Source organism: Musca autumnalis, unplaced genomic scaffold (assembly GCF_047663935.1).
Source record: "Musca autumnalis isolate F117 unplaced genomic scaffold, ASM4766393v1 scaffold_1, whole genome shotgun sequence".
NCBI classification, from domain to species: domain Eukaryota; kingdom Metazoa; phylum Arthropoda; class Insecta; order Diptera; family Muscidae; genus Musca; species Musca autumnalis.
The window spans coordinates 173,674,014-173,689,511 of NW_027411644.1; the positions used below are offsets into that span (position 1 = coordinate 173,674,014).

At 37.2% G+C, this 15,498-nt stretch overlaps 1 protein-coding gene across 9 annotated transcripts in view; it reads right to left on the minus strand.

Moving 5' to 3' along the window:
• Task6 (TWIK-related acid-sensitive K[+] channel 6) overlaps nucleotides 1–6,719 on the minus strand; it is a 73,708-nt gene extending 66,989 nt beyond the window's left edge. Inside the window, exon 1 of one of the 9 annotated variants that reach the window (XM_073958998.1) lies at nucleotides 6,439–6,719. The gene's annotated coding sequence lies outside the window, so the exon portion shown is untranslated. Of the gene's footprint in view, nucleotides 1–6,409 lie in introns of all 9 variants that reach the window. The other 8 variants (XM_073958996.1, XM_073958993.1, XM_073958994.1 and 5 more) reach the window with 8 other exon arrangements.
• Nucleotides 6,720–15,498: the final 8,779 nt, after the last annotated feature.

Below are 15,498 nucleotides of genomic sequence, written 5' to 3' on the forward strand. Positions count from 1 at the left end.
TGAAACCCTAGGACCAATATGGATGTCCTCGGTTTGTCACGTCCCATTCCACCACACTCAAACTTCGGTGAGATGCAATAGATGCCGTGAGTGGGTGCATCTCAGGGTTTGCTCTTGACTAGTCCATGTGGGGGACTTCGACAGGCACTATGTTGTTGTATCCTGCTTGTCGCCGTCATCAGAATACGAGACTCACCCGCAGTTTCATCAATCAAGGGAAAGCTAATTGGCACAGTTTCAGAGAGTTCACTAATCACCGATTTAGAGATCTGTACAACAATTCTGATGTTCGGTAGCAGAGAGGACATATCGAGACATCATCACTGCTGCAGCCACTCCCCAAATAGCTGTTGGTCGAATACCCGAAGTGAAACCAAATTTCCCATCAAATGCGACGAGCTTCGTAATAAGTGAATTGTGGGCAATGGTTAAGTTACTCTCGAACCCTGGAAAGAAGGAAGATAGTATCTCAATCACGTTTGGCGACCTTACTCTAGCTGATCGGAGGTTATTTTAATTGACAATTGGTTGAGCTCAATTTGTACGTCGCATTACATCTCTTCCTGCCGAGGTGGAACCAGCACAATTTACAATGGATAATGTTGCTAATGCTATCAGGAACGTTAAATCATCCTATGTGTTGGGCCCTAACGGGACCTCTATTGTAATACTGCAACAGCTTGATAAGCCGGGAGTAGAGTGTCTCACCAAAGTTCTCAACTTGTCGCTAGCCACACACGTCGTTTCCGAAGTCTGAAAAATGGACAGGGTGATCCCTCTACAGAAGCTAGACAAAGATGTCAACAACGGTGAATTGTCCAGACCGACCTAGCTTTTGTCGCCCGTACCAAATGCCCTTTTAAGCTTCAAAAATATTTATCTAGTTGCCCATCATGATGGGTATCGCAAACAGTAAACAGCACATACCTTTCTGATGTCATTTGTGAAAGACTGAACTCCTACTTGACTGATCTTGCCACCCTTTCCCACGCTAGGAATATGCAAATATCCGCCAAATTTACGGTCACTCTGTTTGCCACATGGACGGCAGATGTGGGAACAGAGTTAAATGTCATGGTCGATGGTTGCAGAATCCCGACCACTAACATGTTCACATTGTCCGCGCATGCCACAGCTATATGTAGGAACAATATCATCAAATCCCTAGCCGGCAGCACTTGGGATGCAGATAAAGAAACCTTGTTGACCACATATAACGCAATAAGTCGTCCGTGTTAAGGTATGCGACACCACTGTGTTCCCCTAATATAAGTGTAACGCGAAGGAAAAATATTCAAATCTGTCACAATGCCGCCTTGAGAACTGCAACAGAGTGCCTGCCAATGTCTTCAGTAGAGTTGGGCAATCTCGTTCAATTGAACGATCCGGATCACTATCTCGTTCAGTGGACACCGGTAATTTCTTTCACAAAACTGCGTATACTTAATTTCACACGTTGGTTTTTATTATGTTACTCATTCGTCTTTGAATTAGGACAGTGATCCGGATCGTTCAATTGAACGAGATTGCCCAACTCTAGTCTTCAGTGGACCATTTGCATGAAGAGTCAAAAATTCTTCCAGTACAGCAACACAATGGCATGCTCCCTTCTTTGCAGTACTTGCTCGTTTGTTACCGAGAGAGTTATCATAATCACCATATGGTGTATGGGACCCCAGGCATGTCAAGAGGAATCTTCATGATCTAGAAAGAGAACTCCAACGTTAAAAGAGAGAACCCCTTGTTCAACAAGTCTATTAAGCAGATTTGAATGTATGAATACACATATGCAGTCGCAGATTATATAAACAAATATCGTGTGAATGCGGTCCTCGAAGAACATCCCTCATTTATCGCAGCTTAGAAGCGCTCCCGTTGTAAAACATAGTCGTCTTGGCGCAACAACGATCGGAATTGTGCAACCATCTAAATTCCTACAGGGCAAAGATTGGCGACACCGTACAAAACATCTTCCCGGCACATACCCTCATGACACACTGCAACTTGTCATCTGCCTGCCTTTCAAACTTACCTAAATCTAGTAGCTTTGTGATTAGAACTCATAGAAGCAGTTACATTCCTAGAACTGGAGATAGACCTAGATCCAGATTAAGCAGAAAAATAACATGCAAACATATCATATCCTGTTACAACAACAAGAACAATGAAGAGTGGAAAATCGAAACATATAACGGTACCTCCCTATTTTCGATATTTTGAGAATTTTAGCTACTTTTTTGACGGAACTATCCATAATTAGACATTTGAAGTTTCCAGTGGTCACAAAACTCCTCCATTAAAAAATGTCAAAATAGGTTCATGATTTGCTATAGCTCCCACATAACAGTACCTTCCGATTGCCTGCCTGCCTGTTATTTGATACTTGAGGTTCCCTGTGTTCACGAAACTTCTCCACCAAAAATTGTCAACATAGGTCCATGTTTTGGTAAAGCCCCCATATAACGGTACCTCTCGATATTGAGGGATTTATATACGTTTTTTTGACGGAACTACTCGAAATTTGACATTTTAGGTTCCTCTACTCTCAGGAAACTTTTCCACCAAAAATTGTCGACATAGGTCAATGTTTTGGCATGACCCCCAAATAAGAGTGAGTACCTTGCGATTTTCGATATCTGTAGCGTTTTACCTACATTTTCTTAACGATCTACCCGTAATTTTACACTTGATTGCTAGTGGTCGCAAAATCTCTCCATCAACAATTTTCAACCTAGGTCTTTGTTTTGGTATAGCCCCCATATAAAGGTACCTACCGATTTTCGGTATTTTGAGAATTTTGGCTACATTTTTGTTCGAACTACCTGTTATTTGACACCTGAGGTTCCCAGTATATAAAGGTACCAACCGATTGAAAACATTTTGGATACATTTTTACCTAATTTAGCCGTTTGTCGGGGCATTCGCCTAGACACCTAAAATTGTGGACAGGAAAGGAAACTAATTTTTTCATTTTAGTTCAGATTATATTATGATGGAGTGTAAATAAAGTTCGGCCCGGTCGAACATAAAGATTTTTACTTTGTTTTTTTTTTCTAACCAATAGACACACGAACAAGTAAGAAAGTATCAGTCAGCTGTGCCGACAGAGATACATACTCTCCACGTCAGTAGAATAGAACACCTACATTTTTGTTAATGTTAGCTTATTTATCCCAAAACGAATGAATCTGCGTTTTTAATCTTATGGGGATTTAAAGTCAATGATGTTCCGTATCAAACACAGAAAAAGTTAAGTTTCTAGTTCTTCGCGAAATAATTTTCTGATCATTTTTCCGATAGTACTATGAAAAATAGGCATTTATTTTTGGTCATCAGGATAGAACATTCATTTTATTTTCCCGAATTTTTGAGATATTAACGCCGAATTTCCTTTCAGTCGATAAAACAAGGCTTTCTAATCATTTTTCATCAAAGAAAACCTATAAATAATTCCGCGGACGCCATCATAACAGCGTAAACGGGTTTAAATTGACAGATAATAGAAACATCTCGGAATATCAATAAGAGTCGCGCAGCTATGTAATATTTCTTCACAATAAGATAGAATATGACACAGACAACCCCGACGGATACAATCGAGTGCTTCGGATGCTGATAAGATGGAACATTTTCAAAATAATTATGAAAAACGTCAAAATTTCTTGTAAAAACCCTGATGTCTTGTTCAATAAAACGGGTTTTCCGCGAACAAGTCTGTCGTTCAACGGTTTGGAAATATGCTCCAGATTTGGAGGAAGATAATCTGATACGAGAACAACCGTTATTTTAATACAGTGAGAGAAATTTTAGTACTTTTTAAAATAACATACGAAACCTAAAACCTCAATTTCTATGACTGTGTTTTTCCGCGAAAACGGGGCTTTTACATTTGCAAGTTCAGGTAAAAAAACCACTAATTCGTAAAATCCGGTATGGAGAGCATAACCTGATCCATTTATATTGGAGCATAACACTGTTGAGAACAGTCGCGGACACCGAAATAAGAACACATATAAAATTCAAAGTCTAAAGGGTGTGTTCAATTTGAAAATGTGCTAAAATTTCCCTCAGTGTATTAAAATAGCGGTTGTTTTAATATCATATTATTTTTCCTAAATGTGGAGCATATTTCCAAACCTTTAAACGGCAGACTTGTTCGCGGAAAAACCATTTTATTGAACAAAACATCATGGGTTTTATAAGAAATTTTGACGTTTTTCATAATTATTCTTATCAGCATCCGAAGCACTCGATTGTATCCGTCGAGGTTGTCTATGTCATATTCTATCTTATTGTGAAGAAATATGTCATAACTGCGCTACTCTTATTGGTATTCCGAGATGTTTCAAATATCTGTCAATTTAAACCCCTTAACGCTGTTATTTCGGTGTTCGCGGAATTATTTATAGGCTTTCTTTGATAAAAAATGGTTAGAAAGCCTTGCTTTATCGAATGAAAGGAAATTCGGCGTTAATATCTCAAAAATTCGGGAAAATAAAATGAATGTTCTATCCTGATGACCAAAAATAAATGCCTATTTTTCATATTACTATCGGAAAAATGATCAGATCATTGACTTTAAATCCCCATAAGATTAAAAACGCAGATTCATTCGTTTTGGGGTAAATAAGGTAACATTAACAAAAATGTAGGTGTTCTATTCTACTGACGTGGAGTGTATATCTTCAGTCTCAGAAAAGAAGTAAACACAAAAACTTCTGACGTCCAAAGGGGTTTTTAAGTTTTTGGGCCAATTTCTCAGGAAGTATGGACTTCCCCTCAAAAAAATTGCGCCGTCGTAACAGGCCCGCAAGAAATTGTTGCAATAAAATTCAAAACGATCCCAGAAGATTAAATGAGCCGTACTTTTTCCAAATTTTGTGTTGGAGGTACACGAAGGAGTATAACGATTTAGTTTATATTCAGACCTGATCTATGTCTGGAAGTAATATTGCTATATGCCAAGTTATGACAATTCGGTTGCTTCCTTCGAGAGTTTTCGTGCGCACAATTTTAAAGACAATTTTTGAACCATTGTGGGAGAGGTACCGAAAGGTTTGGACTAACATGGCCTATCTTTAAACTTTAACTAAATTTGACAAAATACCCAAAAATTGGAACCAAATCGGTTGATCCGTTCGAGAGTTATCGTGCACACCAGTCAGACGGACGGACATTGTTAAATCTACTCAAATTGTCTGAAACGGATTTCGTCCAAACATACTTGGGGTCTAATACCATTATTTCGATGAGACACAATTCTGGTCGTATCAAAATGTATATTCCCTCTTTAGCCTAAAGGCTGAGGGTATAAAATGATTAAAAGTAACGGATCCGGCGTAAAGGTTATGTCAATGTTTTATAAATAGAAACTGTATTTAATCGTGTAATTTTAAAGTTAATATTCTAAATTTGTGAAATTCTCAGAGAATGCATTGTTCTTTTTGTAGAGTATGAAGTCATTTATATACACATGATGTTTGTATGTACACACATACATATGTACATACACAAGCGTGACCAACTTCACAAGTATAACACACGAAAAAATTTTCTAGGACGAAACGCATAAAAGTAGGCAACAATTTAGTTTTTAATTGGCACAACACATTTGGATTACCGCTATAGGCTCGCCGAGTCCAGAAGGAGACAGTGAGTAAGAGAGAGTAAGAGTGTTGCAGTTCGAAATGAAAGGAAGAGAATAAAATATTATTTTCAATTTATCATTATGACACCAATTCATATGACATTGTTTCGCAAAACAGACAAAAGGATGAACAAGAATAGACAAAAAGTAATAATTACGATGACACTGACAGTGGCCAAGAACCATATTCCTTAAATAAGGAGCACGAGAAAAGTCACCACGTTCATACATTCGAACATGCACACACACACTCTCATACATATAACATTTATGTACATTTGTGTGTGGCTGGCTTACTCTAGTTGACAAAACAGCATACAATTGTCTTTCAAGTCTACCCCAATGCTGCTACTCTACTCTACTACGGCTACGACTACTACTATTTCTGTTCTGTTGTTGCTACTGCTAATAACAAGTATTCCGACAACCAATTTACTAAAATTGTGCCTGTTTAGTTATCTGTCTGTCTGGCGCTTTTGCTTGCTTATTTCACAGCAGAACACACAAACACACACACTCTTAAAAATTTAACTCAGACGCTTTTGCAGGAAATAAGAAGGAAAAAAAACAACAAAATATCCACACGCAGAACGTACTACAAATCGAGCAACAGCAAAAATCATCATTTCGTCGTGCACACACGAACATATACACTCACACACACATGTGTGTATGCATTGCATTTTTGTATGTATGTGTAATTGTGTGTGTATGTAGTAGTCATTATGTAAAGACCACAAAGGATATCCTTTTTTCACTTGCTTTAGTATTGGCTTCTCTTTGCAACATACAATTTTCTTTTTGTTGGTTTTTTTTTTCATTTTTATTCACCATTTTTCGCAATCATTTTGTCGCTTCTCTATTAAAATTTTTAAATATTTTCTTTTCAAAGGATATTCTCACTTCCTTTTGGAATATTTTTTATTAGGAATAGATTATATTTTTTGCTATTTTTTATTTCTTTTTTCACTTGAGGATTTGTTGCGAATTTCTTTCACTTTTGTTGCACGCGCTTACAATTTCTACAAAGCTCGATGACGACGACGGCAACGAGGATACTCGATACTAACTGACAAAGTGCAAAGAAAAAAGAGAATACAAACGTGGAAAAACGAAAATGTCCTGCGAGAGAGAGTGTTGCCAATTACTTTGAGTTCTGATTCTAGTGTGAGTGTGTGTGTGTGAGAAGGTCCTTTTGTAGTTATAAAAAGCTTCATACGAAAGACTTTAAATTAACGGTACAACCAAAATGAAAAACGTTCACTTCACAATTCACAATAACAATTTGTACCAATTGTTGCTGGAAGTCGTCTGTTAGTGCCGTTCCACACTCTAGTCTGTGTTTAGACACGCAAATTTCTCGGGAAAGTAAATTGAGTTTTTTGGGAGACAGCGGAGAGGAAAGAGCTCCTCAATACTATTTTCTACCCCCTATTGCCTTAAAACTCAATTTACTTTCCCGAGAAATTTGTGTGTCTAAAGACGGACCAAGAGTGATTTCATCGAAAAAATGTCATGACATAAGGTGTTCTTAGGTCGAGTTCGAAACTAAAATAATTTTATATTATTGCTGTAGTGGGGAACTCGATCTAAGAACGACTAAATTCATGAAATTATTTCTTGTTATTTACTTTTAAAAACAATTTTATTGTGAAAATAGCAAGCCTAATTGTATTGTTTTTTGTAGAACAAAGTTGCAAAGTGGAAACATTTCCTTTTTTGGGTCATTTTCTTTTTTATCTTTCTTATATATAAAAGGCAATGTGTGTATGTTCCGTATAGACTCAAAAACGGCTCAACCGATTTTCTTGAAAATTTCAGAGAATGTACAGGGAACACCATTGGTGAAAATAGGATATATATTTTGTCCAATTTTTTTAAAAACGCTATTTTAGCAAAACTGACGAACGTATCGGAGAGAAAATTAATTTGCGAGACAATGGTTGTTGGGTCTACGATCCTAGGTACTAATTTGGGGCCTAAAGACCCGACCACGCTCACATTTTTAAATAGCTTATACATATGCTTAACCGATTTTCTTGAAAATTCCAGAGAATCTACTGAGAGGATCCGTGGTGAAAATAGGGTATATATTTTGTTGAATTTCGGAGGGGGCGGGAACCTCCCCCATGCCCTATTTTTTAAAAACGCTATTTTAACAAAATTGACGAACGTATCGAAAAGAAAATTAATTTGCGAGACAATGGTTGTTGTGTCTCCGACCCTAGGTACTGATTTGGGGCCTAAAGACCCGACACGCCCACTTTTTCAAATAGCTTTTATATCAAAAACTGCGTAACCGATTTTCTTGAAAATTTCAGAGAATCTACTGGGAGTACCCGTGGTGAAAATAGGTTATATATTTTGTTGAATTTCGGAGGGGGCTGGAAACCTCCCCAATGCCCTATTTTTCTTGAAAACAACATTTTAACAAAACTGAAGAACGTGTCTTAGAGAAAAATAATTTGGGGACAGTGGTGGTTGTGTCTCCGACCCTATGTACTCATTTGGGACCAGACTACGCCCACTTTTAAATATCTTATATATCCAAAACTACTAAACCGATTTTCTTAAAAATTTTGATAGGGGTGACCCCTGGTGAAAATACGCTATATATATATTTTTATTTCTAAGGGGGCAGGGAACCTCCCCTTTGCCCTATTTTATTAAAACTCTGTCTTTGCTTTACTGGGCCGATTTTCTTTAAAATTTCAGAGAATGTACAGCGATGACCCACCATGAACACCCGTTGGTTGCAGCCCTCCCTATTTTAAAACCCTTTTAGCACGCCCATTTTTAAATACGTTATATCTCCAAAACTTCTGAACCGATTTCCATGTCATTTCCAGATGATGTACAGGAAAGGCCCCTGGTGGAAATAGGCTATATAAACTTACGAACGTGTCCGTTTCCCCAACCCTGGGTACATATTTTAGCCGTAAGACCCGACCACTCCCAATTTCTGAAATATGTTACAAATCAATGGAAATACCAGATGTTATTCATAACGAAGCTTTGGTCTTATTGGAAAGCAAGTCTTTAGATTAGAAGGCAACTTATCGATAGCTATAGCTTCATCAGGTATACATTATAAGAAGGTGCAAGGACGACACAGTCGACCCGTAAGTTGTCACTGGACATTCTTTTGATTGAATTGCACACATGCAATATTAAATAGTAGTTGTCATCTGGAACGAATGTACGATGGCACATAAAAATTCTCAAGAAGCTTTAGAACGATTCTTAAAGGATTTAATATGCTGTTTATATTATAGGTTTTTGCAGGGTTAACCTTCTTTATGAGGATTTATTTGACGTATAGGCAAGGGAAATGACATTTGAAACCCAGTGGGTTTGTTAAATCCGGTCATATATAAACGTACTATAAGAGCAATTCACGTTTAGATTTCAGACAAACACTGCCAGTTATACTATTATTATATTATACTATTCCAGCGGATGAAATAAATGCATGCCTCAAGTCATCAGTTAACATACCGCCAAAATTTCATGAACCACCATTTCTGAAGATGTTTTATTTATAGTCACTTGCAGTTCCCGACTATTTTGCGACGCAAGAAAAATATAATTTACTTAAGAAAAGGTAACATAAAAGTGTTTCAAGGGCCAGCAACGTGGACCTAGCCGGCTAGTTTTTAATAAAATACAACTTTTTTGCTTCTATTGGTTCCTTTATTGGCGGACAAATTGTTCTGTTTTGGCAAGTCAGCTGATTGCTTGCTGGTTTTTGTAGGGAAGGTGTCTGTTTACATTTTACAATTTTCTTGCAAAAGCAAATAAAAACTCCTTACTCTCTTTCAAAGTATTTGCTGGACAATTCTAGCTGAGAAAGGAGCGAGACAGACCAAATTTTTCATTGTTGTGTGTTTTTCATGACACATGACAGTTTTTATTTACATACATACATACATATTTATTTTATTTATTTATTGTATTAACTAGAAGTAAATACAAAGTTAATAATACTGTTACGAATGTAACTGATAGGTTTAAGTTAGTTTAGTTTAATTTCCGTTAATTTAAAAATTTGAATTGTAACGTAAAGTTTTTATTACGCAGTTACTTTATTTTAGCAACAACAATTATCATGTAGAATTATCTTCATTATTCTAGATGTTCTTTACCTTTCATTAATGTGCTTTTATTTTGTTTGCCATAGTCATGTAATTATTGTTTAGTTTGTCACTTCTTTTCTTACATTCATTTGTTGTTGTAATTACGTCATTGATCATCCCCCATGTACAGTGTTGGTCACACAATTAGCACACCCCACTATCAACATTTATTTTGTCTAAAAAGACCTTCACAAGTAGTTGTATTTAATAAAGTATTTGTACTAATATATTCTCAGTAGTATGCTTAAAGAATACAACGCAATACAGAAACTGAAACATAACTGTCAATTTGAATAACCTCCAAAAATATAAAAAATGTCCTAAATTCACTGGACACGTAATTAGCACACCTTAAAAGAATCACTAATATTGTGAATAGTTTCAATATTTTCGTCCATATTCAGTTTTAAATCCCTTTCGTTTGGGAATAAGTTCTAATCTGCTACTTATACTCTCCACCAGTCTCCGAAATTTCAGTGTCAAAAGGGAGTTATATGGGGTACACCTTGGGTCCCAAGGCCTGATGGAAATTTCAGTTTTTTTTAGTGTTTTTATCGATTTTTTCACATGTAAACAAATTCCTTGAGGCAAGTAGTTCATAAAAACATCAAATAAAACATCATATTCTTGTTAATCTTTGTAAATTTGCGAATAGTGGGATATACCCACCAGCAGTGTGCATCTGTAAAGTCCGTTTGGCACAAAAATGTTCAGTAAAAAACTGTAATATGATGCTTCGAGCTACTGATTTTATAAATACTTATCCATCTGGACTGAGTTTTACCGATATTTCGTGATGTATGCCACGATAAACCTATGTTCATCTCTATGGGACCTATGCAAATTTCAATAATTATCTAAACATAAGGCAAATGGGAGATAGTCTTGTGAGACCGCAAGATAATATGTTTCCCGGAGCTTAAAACGATTAAATTTAAAATCAATAATCCAGAAAACATTTATCTTGAACCGTATATGCTTACTTTCATGGATTTTAACCAATTTCAGCAAACCTCAAAATCCTTTATTGTTAGAAAGGGGTTATACCTTTAAACATACTCATGTGCTACGTGTTCACCTAGTGCTTTGTTGGCAGTTTTGTAGTGATAGGTCTTTGGTGTTATTCAGACGTGTAATTTTGAATAACAAATGGTGTTATAAGTTGATCCTTCTTCAAATAAGGGTGCATTTTATTGATCTTCTTTCTATAAACCTATTCCAAATCGCAAATTTTCTTGAATGAATCATCGACCTTAAACACTTTATGAAAAGTTTTTGCACTTTATAATTAAATTTCGGTAATCGGTTAACAATTCCAATAATTTCAGATCAAATTGTACATTTTTCTTAAAGTTATGGCGACTTTCTGAGGTTTAAGTGTACATTACGAAAAATGGTCCGCTATTGGGATATATTTTGAGATTCCGGGGTGATAAATTATTTTTTCTTTCAAAAAATGATTTGTTCAATACGTTTTGAATATGAATTAACTTCAATATAAATTAATTTTTGTATATTAATTGAATTAAATTAAAAAATCTTAGGGTGTGCTAATTATATGTCCCCTTCATAATTTGGTCGTCTTCACAAAACTTTTATTTTCAAAAAACCACTGATAATACTATTCACTTATATCTTTAAATCTGTTAAATACATTATAGAAAAGGATTTTGTTTACGAAAATATTTCAATTTACCCTATCAAAACTCTTAGCTGACTGAAATCATTTTGAACCAAAGGGGTGTGCTAATTCTGTGACCAACACTGTATGTATGTGAGTATGGTTGTTCGCTTAGTGCGAATGTGCGTCTGTGTGTTCGTTGTACAGATTCGAGGTGTTGCCATATGCTCTAGATATTTCTAGACCAAGGAGATTTTGGGTATAAATAGAGTTACGAATGGCAACATTGAGTTGAGTTGTGTTTTAAGCGTTGAACTGAACAGATCGGTTAAATAAGAGCTGCGTGCTAACTAGAGACTTGCTGTGTGCTTTGTAATTAAAGTCGGTTCTGAATAAGTGTAATAAAGTAAATAAAGCATTGTAGAAACGTAATCTAAAACGAACCCTGTTTTATTTGGTACAAATCGTATCGGGGAATAAAACAACGTCTACACGGACATTAGTTAAATCTAATTCCGTAACAATTGGTGTCAGCAGTGAGATTACGATCATCCTACAATGAAGTTTAAGGATCTACGAGTGGAAGACTTGAAGAAGGAGCTAAGTAAGTGGGAGTTGTGTTCTACTGGCAACAAGGCCGAACTACAAAAACGCTTGTTGGAAGAGTTCGAGCGCCGTGGAATGAACATCGATGAATATGAGTTCGACGGTAAGGAGGAAGTCGAGTTATCGGCAAAGGGCGAATCCAGCGTTGAGGAAGTTTCGTCGGTAGCTGCCAGGGGTGACGATTTGAAATCAATGCTGGCTATGATGATGCTGGAAATGAAATCTGACAACAGTAAAATGATGGAGAAATTAGATGCTAAAATGGAAGAAAATTCCAGAAAGAGCGAAGAAACTTCCAGACTTATGATGGAAATGAAGGCAGAAAATTGTAGAATGATGGAAGAAAATTCCAGTAAAATGTTGGAAGAGATATCCAGAAAGACCGAAGAAAATTCCAGAAAATTAGAGGAAAAATTAGAAGAGAACTCTAGAAAAATCTCTAAGGGCATGGAAGAGAAACTAGAGGTAAATTCTAGAACAATTAACGAGAAACTCGAAAACATCACGATGGTGATTGAAAAGAGAGTAGAAAACATGGAGGTACAAATTAAAGAGTTGGATAAAAAGATTTTGTCTGTTGACGAGAAATTTCTGGCTCAAGATGAGAAGATTCTGGGCATAGAAAAGAAAATGTCGGAACTGGAAATTAAAGGCGGTCCAGTGAGAGCTATCCATAACGCATTAAAAATTAAGCCCCCAGTGTTCGATGGCTCTACCTCTTTCAATGTATTCAAATTACAGTTCGAGACCGTGGCTACTAGAGATTCTTGGAACGACAACGACAAGGCGGTATCACTCCTGATGGCATTGAAGGGTGATGCTGCTGACGTATTACAGAGTATTCCCGCCGCTTCTAGGAACAACTATGGAGATATAATGGCTGCTCTTGAACGTAGGTACGGTAGTGAACACAAGCAAGAGATCTACCGAATGGAACTGAGGGGAAGAGTCCAGAAGCCAAATGAGACTTTACAAGACTTTGCGGCTGATATAGAGCGGTTGGCGCAGTTGGCATATCCAGGAGAGACACATCCATTGGTGGACCGCATAAAGATTGAGACATTTGCAAGTGGTATTCATGATCCAGAGATAAAATTTGCGACGTATGCGGCACCGATAGGAACATTTGCAGAAACCGTGTCCTTTGCCCTGGCCCAAGAAACCGCGATGATGCTGGTGAAACTAAAGCTTACAACGTGAGGAGGCTGGAAGTTGAGGACAACAATTCCCAGACCGTGGTCGATCATCTGAAAGATGCACTAATGCGTGTGAAACGAGGGGCTGGAAAAACGAGAAAAACTTGTTATAACTGTCGGAAAACTGGACACTTGGCCCGAGAATGCAGATTGAGACAAGCAAGGCCCAGATCCACCTCACCGCCTTCAAAAAGCGACGACCAACCGGTGGCCAAGAATCTGGAAAGGGTGACATCAGGTGAATCAAATAAAGGGAATTCCGTCAATCACGAGACGCTGCTGGCAGAGGATGAAAATGATGGTCCCACAATCTCTATAGCCATAGTCCAGCAGAAGAATCACAACTTAACGGTTAAAGGCTTCGTCAATGGTGTATTGCGTACCTTGACATTGGACACGGGTGCAACAAAGTCCATTATTAGACCGGATTTGGTAAAAGGGAAGGTATTGCCGTTAAATGGAGTCAAATTGCGGACGGTCACAGGCGAGACTACAACGGTGCATGGAAAGGCCTACCAAAGGCTAAGTATGGGTAGGAAATCGGTAAATTTCGATTTTATAGTGGCCGATATTGTGGACGAAGTTATACTTGGCGTGGACTTTATGATTGCCTTCGACATCAACCTGGACATAAAGCACCGTGTGATGACTTGGTCCAATGTGGAAATACCGATAAATGTGGGCTACAACGAGAAACGCAAGCATCGCCAAAGGGCAGAATCCGACGAGATCGCTGTAGATGTCCGTACGCTGAAGGTGGAAGCCGCTGACAATTGGCCCGTAGGAAAGTGGAAAAATCTCGCGACGAGGAGGAAAAAGAGAAGATGTACGTCGAGGAAAGGTCTATCGAAAAGCGGCCGTACAACAAGGAAGGGCAAGTCCGAGGAAGACCAGGTGGCACTTAGGAAGGTGACCACGAAGAAAGAAGGTATAGCATCGCGATTCCTGGAGAGAAAGCAACGTCGTCCAGAAGAGCAAGAGTCCAAAGCTGACGCAGTAGAGGGTACATCTAAATCAGTTGCCACCACTACAGAACGAGAACTGCATCTAGTCAAGAGGAACAGGCTTAAGCGGGAGGCAGTGTTACCAATGCCCATACCACCGAGAGGGAACTGTGCCTATTCGGGACGAACAGGCTTAAGCGGGAGGCAATGTTACGAATGTAACTGATAGGTTTAAGTTAGTTTAGTTTAATTTCCGTTAATTTAAAAATTTGAATTGTAACGTAAAGTTTTTATTACGCAGTTACTTTATTTTAGCAACAACAATTATCATGTAGAATTATCTTCATTATTCTAGATGTTCTTTACCTTTCATTAATGTGCTTTTATTTTGTTTGCCATAGTCATGTAATTATTGTTTAGTTTGTCACTTCTTTTCTTACATTCATTTGTTGTTGTAATTACGTCATTGATCATCCCCCATGTATGTATGTGAGTATGGTTGTTCGCTTAGTGCGAATGTGCGTCTGTGTGTTCGTTGTACAGATTCGAGGTGTTGCCATATGCTCTAGATATTTCTAGACCAAGGAGATTTTGGGTATAAATAGAGTTACGAATGGCAACATTGAGTTGAGTTGTGTTTTAAGCGTTGAACTGAACAGATCGGTTAAATAAGAGCTGCGTGCTAACTAGAGACTTGCTGTGTGCTTTGTAATTAAAGTCGGTTCTGAATAAGTGTAATAAAGTAAATAAAGCATTGTAGAAACGTAATCTAAAACGAACCCTGTTTTATTTGGTACAAATCGTATCGGGGAATAAAACAACGTCTACACGGACATTAGTTAAATCTAATTCCGTAACAATACGGTAGCATTGGCATACCGTTTACCCATATGGATTATAGGTTTTTTACACAAATGAACATTTTTTTGAAAAAAAAAAATGAATTTCAAATTCATTTAAAATACATATGGGGATTTCTGAGTGAAATCGGACACTTTTTCAAGATGAGGTTTTTGATTTCCTTTATTTTTGCTGTGGCGATGCTGCTGATTAACAAAACATTTTAGTATATTTTCAAATATTTTTTTACTAACGGTTCCAGAGATATCGCGCCTTGAAAAAGTCAAATTCTGTAAAAACTACATGCAAAGAAATACTCATAACATCTTTAATATTGGTCCAAATGGGACCATCTTTATTTTGATTTGTTTGTTTTTTTATTAGCTATCGAAAGAAACATTTAAAAGAAAAATGCACAGTGGGCTTCAATGCAATTTTCGGGATTTAATATTTAAAATCGATTTTTAAACATGATTGCACCCTTCGATTTTTTCAAAAAAATTGTATG